Here is a 10538-nt window from a genome sequence, read left to right on the forward strand (position 1 = left end):
GTGTAACCTGTGACACGCAAGTAGAATCAAGGCAGTAGAACTTTAAGAAGTTAAGAGATCTGCAAACTTGCTCCCAGGCTTTTGCAATCAGAAACGCAGGGTTTGCTGGAGCTCCACAAAGGATTTTGACAGAGCCTGAGGTGAGAACCATGAAAATAAGTTCTGTTATGGAGGAATGTGGTAAATGTCCCACAAGGCTTAGCTTCATCGTGCGCCCCAGAGCTGGCCTGAGCTGTCCGGTGGGTACCTAGTTCAACAGCAGCCCAGGCCTGCGGTCGCAGCCCTGCATGCACCCTGCATTACCTGAGCGCTTTCAAACAGTGCTGGGCACAGCCCTACCCTAAACCAAGTGTACACACTACGGTTCTTGGCCTTCACCATGCATCAGAATGGTCTGCGGAGGGTTTAAAAACAACAGGTGTGTGCGACCCACTGCTTGGAAACTCTGTTTCACATGGGTCACGGGCGAGGTCCAGGTGTTCATATGTTTTGGAAACTGGGTGGGTGATTTCAATGAGCAGCCATCATTAAGTAACACCGGTGTGTGTCCATGTGCGCACACACACGCACAGGCAGTATAAACACGTATGTTAACATGGGCTCCCGGCTGAGCGTTAAACATGGACCTGTGTGAATGGCTTACTGTTGAGGCCCCCGGAGATCTGTTCATGTAAAGGAGCCCAGTGTGAGGGAAGAAGGACTCAGGCAGCTGAAGCCGCTGTGAACAAAGCCTTCGTCATAGGGGTGGGAGGCGTCGTGCACCTGAGTACAGCAAGGCGCCCGCCTTTCAGCTCTGTCCCCACCCCACATCCACAGACTTGGTCCTGGGAGACGGACAGCTTTAAAGAAAAAAGAAAAAAAAAAACCAGCGACTTGAGATTGCACTAGCCGACAGAAAGGAACACAGAACGACAAAAGCGACATGCTCCTCACTTCTCCACAGAATGACCTTTTCTCTGCTTTTGCAGGATGAGGCCGTCAGTGCCTTGCAGCGAGTCTGGGGTGGGAAGAAAGGGTCACGGCTGCTGGCACGTGGTAGAATTAGCGAAAGGTGCCAGGTGGAGGTCTGCAGGTATCTGACTGGACAATGAGACCCACTGCTCCCCTCATCCCTTTCTCTGTCACACACACACACCTAGTGACCTTCAAAAGTGTCTTGGGGCGTTGGGGGCGCTCGTAGTGTGGTGGTTGTACGGCTTACAGCCAGGCTTCATATGCTATCGTCCTGCCCGTTAGAGCAGCCAGCGGGTATAGAATGGATTTTGGAGGAGGGAGTCACCACTGGGCCTCCAAGGAAGCCACGTGCAGACATCTACAACCTTCGATCTCCTGACGAGTTTATTGTTGGCCAAAACCAGGCTTTGACTGAACCAGGATGAATGCGGGTGTTGGGAATAGAATATATATATACATATAAAACCGGTTGGGAGCCACGTGCACCAGTGTGTTGATCTTGGCTTGATTCAGTCAGAAACTGGCGAAGGAATATGAGAGGAGTCCTCTGGAAAGAAAAGAACAGACCCTGTGCTTTCATGAAAGTGAAGATCTGGCTGAACCAGTTCCACAAGGTTATTGTATACATAGCCTGGGTTCAAAAGGCTGTGCCCACTTTGAAGAATGTCATTGTTAGACTTTGCTGAAATTTCTAACTGCCTACCTGGATAAAGAAAATCAAATCTTTTAAATCAAAAAAAAAAAAAAGTGTCTTGGGAGAATTTGGTAGGGTGCTCCTGTCCTGCCCCGGTGACAGCACTGTTATCACTGTTAGTGTGACTGTTTCCCAGGCTTGTAAGGTGACCAGGAGGAACACACACACACACACACACACGGCCACCGTCCCATGGGAAAGTGAGGACAGGTTCACACTCTGGGGACATGGGAAGCAAAATATCAAAGTGGAAGCTGTCCCCCACGCCGAAGACGCTGGACACCCAGTTCACTCGTCCCTTCTGCAACCACAAGAAGTCTAATGATGGGAAAATGGAACCAGCCCACACACCAACACTGGAGGCACATCTTGCACTGTGTGTACACACACACAACCAAGCTACAAGTTACATGAATTTGTTTCTGGTGTTGACCAAAATCCCCCGTCTCTAGGAACTGGCGAACACAGTATCCAGGATGATATTTCTGACCTATATATTTTTTCTTCATGTTTCTCTTTTTAAAAATTCTTTGTCTCTTCCAATGAGTCTATAATGGGCTAGCCACTTTCTTGATAAAGGGCATTTATTACAGCTATAGAAAAATCTGGTTTCTCTGTCTACAGATAGAAAGTCACATCTCAAGCAGTGAATGTCTCCTTATAAATTTCCCTCTAGCCGGTTTTGTGTGATGCTGAAACTGAAGATCTATCACCTTCCAGAACATCTACAGGATGAATGCCTCCCCTGGTGGCTAGTCAGCCAGAATTGTCTCCTCCCCAGGTGAACTGTGGCCAGGCACAGAAATTTGTCAATGGCCCTAAGCTGTGGTGAGAAGAAAGTCACTGTTGAACGCTTTCTGAGAATTTCCCTCTCGCTTTGCCAAAGATGATGACTTGTGACTTCCTACGTTTCGCAGTTGGGAACCCTGGTTTTCCTGTTCAGGTTTTGCTGTTGAACTCTCCAGGCTATAAATGCAGAGGAAGCAGTCAGAGTTAAATGCGCACCTCCTGTGGGATGTTTTAGAAAGAATTCAATTCCATAGGAAGGTCTGCAGTCTTATCATTTAAATCCTCAAGTCTGTAAATTAACAAATTTGGGATTCAACACTCCAGGTATATGCTGTGGTGGGGAACTTGTTTTCCAAGTCCTCTGAGAAAGACATGCCAAATGCTCACGTTTTTTAGCATGAGATTTTCTTTATTAAGGGAAAGCAACTTAAACACTTTCAGAAAATAATCTCGAACAACAAAGAAAACTGATTGAGCCTGTGTTTCCCTGCTGTCTTCTACAATTGCTTGCCCTGCTAAAAGGGACAGACAGTGCTTTTATCAGAGTTTGTGAAAAGGATGCACAATCTATTCAAGTTTAAAGGCCCACTATTATTTTAATGACCCACAAAGTTCGTATGGATTCCACACAGATTAACCAACACCTTCCTCACTATTTCACTCCAATGTCACATGTGAATACTCATGTGAATCCAACCAACTGATAAAATGTAAGAACTTGATGTTCTTTAACTTTTGTTTTGCTTTCCTCAGATTCCTTCTTTGAGAATCTAGGGACATAGAATATGCTAGTTTGGATGGCTGTGGATTCGATTAATTTAAAGATTTCAAATAAGAAAAGAAGATCTAATTAAATATTTTATTTACTTCTTACACACACACACACCCCTTTTGCTCAATTTTTTATTGTAGCCAAAGACAGAAGGAACAGATGAAATGATATGTAGAACCCTCCTAACATTGAGCGCTGCTGATTTTATGAAAAGTATCATTGATCACTGATCACAATCAGATGTACAATTCTACCCTAATTGGAAATAAAGAACAGAGCACTCAGTCAATAAAAACTTGAGAGCACATTGTTTAAACTCATAAAACACCTAAAATTGCTATTGAAGAATAATTGCTCTTCAATTACTAATAAAAGTCTTGATATTCAAACAAAAAGAGATTTCTTTGAAAAAACCTTTTTTTTCTTTTTTCTTTTTTTTTTTGGAGATGGAGTTTCCTGTTGCCCAGGCTGGAGTGCAGTGAGGCGATCTCGGCTCACTGCAACCTCCGCCTCCTGGATTCAAGTGATTCTCCTGCCTCAGCCTCCCGAGTAGCTGGGATTACAGGTGCTCACCACCAAGCCTGGCTAATTTTTTTGTATTTTTAGTAGAGACAGGGTTTCACCATGTTGGCCAGGTTGGTCTCAAACTCCTGACCTCAGGTGATCCACCCACCTTGGCCTCCCAAAGTGCTGGGATTACAGGCACGAGCACCCGGCCTGAAAAAGTTTTAAACCCACTATTTCCCAGAAATATAATTTGGTCAGCACATGTGTCCTATTATTTGAAGTTTGATCCATCACAGTAGGGATGACAATTATTAATGTTACATTGAATTTATGAGAGTATCAGAAAAAGCAATGCTTGGAAGCCAGTTGTTTTGTGAGTTTGTGTGTCTTTCTGTCTCTGCATGCGATCTCACCGCCCATGTTCAATGAATGTCCCCCTTTCTCCTCCTTAGATTCTCCCTGCTTACCCTAGGCACAGAATGGCCAAGGCGGGAACTGTTGACTCAGTCTCGGACCCATCTCCTCCTCTCTGTCCTCTCAGATCACACATATTCCTGTTTCAATCACTGATCGGTAACAGCACGGTTAATTCCACTGTAGAATTCTTCTTTCTCACAGTTACTCACTCAGTCCGCAGCATTTATTGAGTATCTACTGCATCCTGGGCACTTCTCCACTCCAGTGTTATAGCAGTGAATCAAATGACAGCTATCCCTGCCCCCAGGCACTTGTATTCCAGAGAGAGGAGACAACGAATACAAAACTAAAAATATAAGACGACGTGCCATACGTTGGAAAGTGATACGTACTCTGGAGGTGAATAAAACATGAAGACAGAAATATGACTACAGTGAGATAATTTTACCCTCAAAATCTAGGGATGTTTGTAAAAGACAGGGGATAAGAAATAAAGAAATGGCAAAATGTCACATTCACAGCAAGACCTTTCCTGGTTCAATTCGTTTATTTTTGTATTTAAGTTTTAATTTTTTTTTGGGGGGGGGGGATGGAGCCTTGCTCTGTCCCCCAGGCTGGAGTGCCATGGCATGATCTCGGCTCACTGCAACCTCCACCTCCCGGGTTCAAGAGATTCTCCTACCTCAGCCTCTTGAGTAGCTGGGATTACAGGCCTGCACCACCATGCCCTGCTAATTTTGTATTTTAGTAGAAACAGGGTTTCACCATGTTGGCTCGGCTGGTCTTAAACTCCTGACCTCATGATCTGCCTGCCTCAGTCTCCCAAAGTGCTGGGATTACAGGTGTGAGTCACCGCACCTGGCCTAAATTTTAATTTTGTTTTAATTTAATTTTTTTTTTTTTTGAGATGCAGTCTTGTTCTGTTGCCCAGGCTGGAGTGCAGTGGTGCAATCCCAGCTCACTGCAACGTCCTCCTCCTAGGTTCTAGTGATTCTTGTGCCTCAGCCTCCCAAGTACCTGGGATTACAGGCGTGTACCACCACCCTAAGGGGCCACTGCTGAAGACAGAAATACGAAGACAGAAATATGACTACAGTGAGATAATTTTACCCTCAAAATCTAGGGACGTTTGTAAAAGAGAGAGGATAAGGGGATAAATGTAACAAAAGACACGTTAACAAGAGAAAAGCACACAAATTTGTTTAATCAAAGTTTTACGAAACATGGGAGCCTTTGTAAATGAAGACCTAAAGACCCAAGGGAAAACTGCCCATTTCTATGCTTAGATTTGATGAAGAATGGTAGCCCTGCGGAGCCGTGACTGGACACAGAGGGAGCGACGGAACAGTGACAGATGGAGGGTCCCAGCTGGATCCGTCTGTCTGGGTTCCTCTTGGCCTCCCTGTGTGGCGTTCCTTCTTCCTGAGAGTAGGGCAGGGCGCCTTCTGGAATGAGGGTCTTATAACCTACTTTCAGGCAAGTAGAGCCAGAGAACTCCTTTATGGCCAGCTCTTACCCAGAAAGGCAGGGAAAGTTCGAGCAGTGATTCTAGTTTTTAATGGCTGGCTTTGGGGAAAGAGGTTCTATCTTCTGTGATCTACTTTAAAGAAGAGGACTTCTGGCCTCTGTGACTGACTTCTTGGGGGAACGAGAGGCAAGAGACAGGAGGGCTGGAGAAGATCAGAGACTTGGTTCTGAGGCTGCTTCTGAGGCTTTCCAATGCCCTTTAGTTCAAAGTACTCAGCAGGTCAAGGCCATACTTGGGGCATCCTTTTCGGAGCCATGACTTACGACTTAAAGCAAGATGAACTCTTTTGCTATTATGTAGCAGAATCAGAATGAAACCTAGACTGCAGAATTCAGAGTCCATGTGCTCCATTGTTATGCTATCCCAGTCTATGCAGTTGAGTGGATGAAATCACGTGGCATCATTGTGCTTACGCCATAGGAAGCAATCCACACATGACAGATACCGCTATTATAACTCAGCATCCTCCATTCTGTCATCATGTGGTCTTCATCTCTTGCAGTCTCATTTTGCTCGTCTGCAGAATTTGCATGAGTATTGAGAAGATGTCTGAGGATGCCAGGTGCTAGAACTGCAGAGAGAAGGGGTGTTGGCTGTGTTGGTTATTTGGGTGTCTCAGGCCATCATTCAGTCCCCCTGAACTCTTCCCTCAAGCTGAGCCCTGAGAAGGGGAGCAGAGGGGCGCGAACAGGTCGGGTTGCAGGCCCGCCCTATGACCTCCACATCTCTCTTCTTCTTTCCTCTTCTCCGAATTTTAGAAAGCGCATCCTCTGAAATCTTTTTTGTTGTGAATGTAGTTGCTTGTTCATATGGCAGTCCCGTAGCTACAGAGGCCCTTAAATGCCAAGAATTAACTTCTTTTCTTCGCTACTATTTTAAAGCACAGGTTTTGTTATAATTTTGATAGGGCAAGACCAATAGATAGGAGATGACTACCATTGAAAAAAAAGTCTCATGCTCACAGATGCCAAGAGGAGCGAGCGCCACACCGTGTGGCCACACGGGAAGCACCTGGTCAGGCAGGAGGCAGAGTGAGCAGGGGGAGAATGCGGGGGAGAGGATTCCACGGGAAGAAGTGGGTAAGGCAGGGTGAGCAGCCTCAGGGTGGAGAGTTTGAGCAATTTCAGCAGACTCTAGGCACAGGGCCTGTCCCTAACTGTCTGGTACCTGGTTTGGGGTGATCAGGGCAGGGGGAATCATGCCCCTGAATTTGAGATCCCCAATAGAGGAGGTGGTTAGGGGCGTGGGCTTTGGATTGGTTCATTTGCATTTGAAAGGCTCTCACTGGAGGCGGGGATCCTTCACTATCTCTAGGAATTGGGTAACTAGAGACACTAGTAGGCTAACAGACTGCCAGTCCCTCCAGGCTCAGCCAGAACCCAATGTCAAACCATAAACATACAGAAAATAAAATGACATGGTTAGAGACATGCATTCTGCAGTGTCGAATAACACTTGGGCAATACAAAATTCATATCTAGTCTCCCAGTTGGGAAAAAAAAAAAGGAAATATCAAGAACAGTTACTACTGCAAAGTGTTATCCCAGTAAACACCCTCTATCTCTCTGTGTTTTGTAACATGAAGCTTTACTATCACGACATCACATGCTATCCACGGGGTTTTGTTGCTGTTACAGAGGTTCCCTTAATATGCTGTTCTGCATTTGTAGAAGTATCTTTGGTCTGGAAGCCTGACACCACTGAAAGAGAACTGCAGTGCAAACGGTTTTGAAATCCTCCACCGATTATCCTAGAAGCCCTACTAGTTCCAGGGTCTTCCGTGACTCCAATTCCAAAGGACTTCATATCAAAACATTCTTTGCTTATTTTGCTAACCCCCCAAAATTGCATTTATCCCTTCTCTGGAGATTTTAACAGCTGGTGAGCTACCCTAGGCTCTGGGGTACCCTCTATAAATGATCCTTGACCTTCCACTTTCCCGAACTGATGAAAACATAGTTGTGTTAGCCCGAATAAATATTTCCTAACTGCCTACTTCGGGGAAAATGCTGTGTGAAGTGCTTGATGGGTTTATTTATTCAACACCTGTTTATGAAGTGTTGATTATGTGCTAGACACTTTTGTAGACATTGAGGATACAGTAGTGAACTAAATAGACAAAAGCTCCCTCTTGGAGCTTATTTTGTGGTGGGGTAGGTGGGTGCTGGCAATAAACAAGGTGAAAATATGTGGCATGTCAGGTGGTGATAAAAGCCAGGGGGTAAAATGATGCCAAGATGGGGGAGAGGAGGCCTGCCGAAAGATAGTAAGAAAAGGTCTTTGTGAAGGTGACATTTTAGCAAAGACTTGAAGGATGTCTCTGAGAGAGGATTGTTGGAGATGGGAAACAAGAGGGATTGCACTAGAAACACAAGCAGTAGCAGCTGAAACCCGGGTTACTCAAAACGGAGTTTATGGAGAGTGTGTGTAACAACAATAAGATTTAAAAAAAGGAGAGATATAAGATTGGTGCCTTCACCTCAAGAACTTCATGGTCTCATTAGAGAGGTTTCTTAACAACCAACCACTAGAAATGAGACCGAGCAGGGACCCCTCTTAGGGGCCTGCAGGTCCCTCAAGCATGAAAGAAAAATCTTGAGTTCCTTCAAGGGGAATTCCAGGCACTCAGCTAGCCCTGAAGAGTAAATGAGCAACCTGACCAGCAAGAAGGTAATAGCAGCTTAAAACAATCACCAAGGGAGTTGAAGTCAGGGGGTGTTTGGTTCCCTGTGGAAGCTAAAGACAACATGTTAACACATATCCGTGAGCTGTTTTTCAGAAACCTAGACCCCCACCCAGTGGATCTGCTGGCACAGAGACCTCCGATAATGGGGAACTGAGGACTAAACTTCAACCACTGTTCTTTGTTCTAAATGTCTTCCTGAGGGGCCTGGAGGGAGTCCTACCCACAGCATTCTATTCTCCTGACCCCCAATTTGTAGACAAAGCTTCGCCTCCTTACCCGATGGCAAATCCGAACATCTTTGAATCCACCTGTGACCTGTGGAACCCTGCTTCATGACACCCCACTTTTTTAGGCCAAACTAATATATAGCCTCAATGTATTAACTGGCTTCTTTGCCTATAACCTCTGTTTCTCCAGATTTAAAAACTGCTACCTGTAAGCCATCGAGAGGTCAGGTCTCAAGTGTGAGTGCCCAATTCTCCTTGTTGGCATCCTGCAAATAAATACCTTCCTTTCTCCTGCTGCCAACCACGGTGTGGATGTTTGACCTCACCCCACTGGGAGAGCAGACACCAGTTCAGTTCAGTAACAGTAATAGGTCATTAAAGATGGATTCTGTCTATGGTTCAACCAAGCAAGTGAAGTCTGTGTTAAAATACTCAATAGTATCTCTCTTAGCTCTTGCCAGAATGAACATGAAGTCAATGACAGGTTGGTAACCCATAAAATTAAGGCATATTTCCACACTCATCGTCACCACTCTCACCTAACACTTCATCAGCATCTACTGTGCACGGTTTACTCTACTGAGTGTAGGAAGAGGCACAGCCGTGAACGTGAGCTTCCTGAGTGCGGACGTCCTGCGCTCTCACTCTTAAGGAAGGCTTCACGTAGGCCATGCTGGCACCCAGAGTGCCTGAGACGACTGCTAGGGAGGAGACTGTGACTGAAGGAGAATGAGCCAGGGCTTCTCACAGACATGGAGCTGTAAAGAGAGATGAGGGAGGGAGTTTGGCCTTGATGTGCTGTCCTTACCCTGGGCCGATGGCGGTGGAGGCAGGGCGAGGGTGTACGAGAGGCGACCCTACTTTACTGAAGGCCTCGGGAGCTCAGCAGCATAGGCTTCCTGGGATTCAGCTCCCTGTGCCCTGCCCTCTTCTGCAATACGGACAGCAGCCGGGTAAGGAGGCTTTGAGAGAAGAGACTCGTAGAAGGGCAGGTGTCCAGAGCGGAACAGGGAGGGCATTGGTGAGACGTCCCAAAGCTTCCAGGCATAGCTGCACAGAGCATAGGGCTGCCTAGGGAGCCTGTGTCTGCAACAGAAGCCAGCACCTGCGGGACAGGCGGCGGCTGTGAGGGGGATGTCGGAGGCCCTCAGCCTGCTGAGCTCTGGAGCCAGCATCACGTGAATACATGTTAGCACGTGGCCCAAGACTGTGTGATTCGTAGTAAATCTTCACAGAATTGAAATCTATCTAGTGTCTCTAGAAATTGATCTGAAACATAAGGTAGCAGAAGGTACTTGTCAGAGGGAGACAGATGCTTAGTTCGGAGGAGGGAGAAACAGGGAACCCAGAGGAGGGCGAAGGCGTCACCAGTGAGACTGGGCGTGTGGCCGTGAGCAGCCCTGTCTTCTTGCAGAGGTTTCACAGATCAGTAGTTACTGTCTTCATTTGGACTATAGAGAGCACACATCACATAGGTCACAAAGCCTATCATTCCTCACAGTAGAAAACTTTTACAGACTTTTTATCTCTAGAAACACTGGATTGTTTGGCAGTCACCAGAAACATCTTTCCACCCACGCACGCCCACGGAAGCATGTTGAACACAGTGAAGTACGTTACACTCGGGATTGTGCCGTGTATCTTCTTATATAGCAGTTTTTATATAATAGTTCATTATGGGAGCAGAGATTTTTTTTCTCTCTCCCCTCCCTTTGTACATTTCAGAATAGCGAACAGCACGATCAAAGCAATCATCTCCTGTTTTCCTTTCTCTAGAGATTAAATAAATCAGGCTGAAAAAACTCTGAGCCTATGATAACAATGACTCATCCATAGCGTATCACTTAGGAAGAGGCTTCAAGGGTGAAAAGACATAATGAAACCCCGACAGACTGAGTCTTTCCCCTCACACTACCCAGTGCAGAGGCCAAAGCTCTGTGAGTGCACAGGGCTGGGGAACGAGA

The 10538-nt window shown here is 46.1% G+C and overlaps 1 long non-coding RNA gene across 1 annotated transcript; it reads left to right on the top strand.

The window, feature by feature from the left end:
• The first annotated feature begins 1161 nt into the window (after positions 1-1161).
• On the top strand, positions 1162-1516 carry LOC102138280 (uncharacterized). Its single transcript, XR_277640.4, has 2 exons — positions 1162-1422; positions 1472-1516. It is a non-coding gene; the product is annotated as an uncharacterized lncRNA (long non-coding RNA).
• The last annotated feature ends 9022 nt before the right edge of the window (positions 1517-10538 follow it).

The sequence above is a fragment of the Macaca fascicularis genome, chromosome 5 (genome assembly GCF_037993035.2).
Source record: "Macaca fascicularis isolate 582-1 chromosome 5, T2T-MFA8v1.1".
Classification (NCBI taxonomy): Eukaryota; Metazoa; Chordata; class Mammalia; order Primates; family Cercopithecidae; genus Macaca; species Macaca fascicularis.